Below are 2500 nucleotides of genomic sequence, written 5' to 3'. Positions count from 1 at the left end.
AATATTTCTCACGGATAGACCCCGTGATACGCTAGAAATTGGCGGGGATGTCTCTCTTGTGGCTCACGGGGCTGTTAGGGTGGCACAGAAATCCCTCGGAATGGGAAAACGGGTCATTTTCGTGTCGCCACATTGCATGCGAACCGCATGCAACTTCCAGAGGCATTTGCAGCAGAAATGCATGTGCAGTCAAAAAAAAATTGATATTTTTCACGGATAGACCCCGTGAAACGCTAGAAATTGGCGGGGATGTGTCTCTTGTGGCTCACGGGGCTGTTCGGGTCGCACAGAAATCCCTGGGAATGGGAAAACGGGTCATTTTCGTGTTGCCACATTGCGTACGAACCGCATGAAACTTCCAGAGGCATTTGCAGCAGGAATGCATGTGCACTCAAAAACTTCTATATGTTTCACGGATAGACCCCGTGAAACGCTAGAAATTGGCGGGGATGTGTCTCTTGTGGCTCACGGGGCTGTTAGGGTGGCACAGAACTCCCTCGGAATGGGAAAAGAGGTCATTTTCGTGTTGCCACATTGCATAGGAACGCCATGAAACTTCCAGAGGCATTTGCAGCAGAAAGGCACGTGCACTCAAAAATTTTAATATTTTTCACGCATAGACCCCGTCAAACGCTAGAAGTTGGCGGGGATGTCTCTCTTGTGGCTCACGGGGCTGTTAGGGTCGCACAGAAATGCCTCGGAATGGGAAAACGGGTCATTTTTGTGTGGCCACATTGCATAGGAACGGCATGAAACTTCCAGAGGCATTTGCAGCAGGAATGCATGTGCACTCAAAAACGTCTATATTTTTCACGGATAGACCCCGTGAAACGCTATAAATTGGCGGGGATGTCTCTCTTGTGGCTCACGGGCGCTGTTAGTTAGGGTCGCACAGAAATCCCTCGGAATGGGAAAAGGGGTCATTTTCGTGTTGCCACATTGCGTACGAACGGCATGAAACTTCCAGAGGCATCTGCAGCAGAAATGCATGTGCACTCAAAAACGTCTATATTTTTCACGGATAGACCCCGTGAAACGCTAGAAATTGGCGGGGATGTGTCTCTTGTGGCTCACGGGGCTGTTAGGGTCGCACAGAAATCCCTCGGAATGGGAAAACGGGTCATTTTCGTGTTGCCACAATTGGCATACGAACGGCATGAAACTTCCAGAGGCATTTGCAGCAGAAATGCATGTGCACTCAAAAACGTGAATATTTTTTCACGGATAGACCCCGTCAAACGCTCGAATTTGGCGGGGATGTTTCTCTTGTGGGTCACGGGGCTGTTCGGCTCGCACAGAACTCCCTTGGTCCACCTGATTCGTGCATACAGGCAGCAACTAAAACTCTGTAAACCTGCTGTGAGGACATCTAAACAGTGGACCAGTGAGGCTGTGGAAGATTTGCGGGCGTGCTTAGACTGTACTGACTGGGATATGTTCACGACTGCTACCAATAGTCTGGATGAACTCACAGAGGCTGTGTACATCAGCTTCTGTGAGGACTGCTGTATCCCAACACGTACCAGGGTGAACTTTAACAACAACAAGCCCTGGTTCTCAGCAAAGCTCAAAAGGTTGAGGTTGGAGAAGGAGGAAGCGTTTAGGAGTGGGGATAGAGACAGATTCAAGGAGTCGAAGAACAGGTTTAGCAAAGCGGTGAGAGAGGCTAAACGACTGTACTCAGAGACACTAAAACACCAGTTCTCTACTAACGACGCTGCTTCTGTCTGCCAAAGGGCTCAGGCACATCACCAACTACAAACCCAGAGCGCCCCACACCACTAACGACTCCCGCCTAGCCAACGACCTGAACGAGTTCTACCGTAGATTTGAAAGACAATTGGACTGTCCTGAACCACCCCTTCCCACCCAAGAGGCCCCATCCCCCACCCATACTACAGAAACGACTCTCTCCTTTCAGGAGGGAGAAGTTAATGGGCTTTTCAAGAGGCAGAATCCACGCAAAGCAGCCGGGCCGGACTCTGTCTCTCCAGCCACCCTCAGGCACTGCGCTGACCAGCTGTCTCCGGTGTTCACCAACATCTTTAACACCTCCCTGGAGACATGCCATGTACCAGCCTGTCTCAAGTCCTCCACCATCATCGCTGTGCCCAAAAAGCTAAGGCCAACAGGACTAAATGATTACAGACCGGTCGCCCTTACATCTGTGGTAATGAAGTCTTTTGAGCGCCTGCTCCTGGCACACCTCAAAGCCATCACAGACCCTCTCCTGGACCCCCTTCAGTTTGCCTACAGAGCCAACAGGTCTGTGGACGACGCAGTTAACATGGCCCTCCACTTCACCCTACAGCATGTGGACGCCCCAGCATCCTACGCCAGGATCCTGTTTGTGGACTTCAGCTCTGCCTTCAACACCATCATCCCTGCCCTGCTTCAGGACAAGCTCTTCCAGCTGAACGTGCCCTACTCCACCTGCAGGTGGATCACAGACTTCCTCTCTGACAGGAAGCAGTGCGTTAAGCCGGGAACAGAAGTCTCT

This window comes from Petromyzon marinus, unplaced genomic scaffold, assembly GCF_048934315.1.
Source record: "Petromyzon marinus isolate PM22_M1 ecotype Great Lakes invasive population unplaced genomic scaffold, UKy_Petmar_22M1.pri1.0 PM_G_Scaffold_182, whole genome shotgun sequence".
Classification (NCBI taxonomy): Eukaryota; Metazoa; Chordata; class Hyperoartia; order Petromyzontiformes; family Petromyzontidae; genus Petromyzon; species Petromyzon marinus.
The sequence above is the reverse complement of the archived record's forward strand: the minus strand, read 5'-3'. Positions refer to the sequence as shown.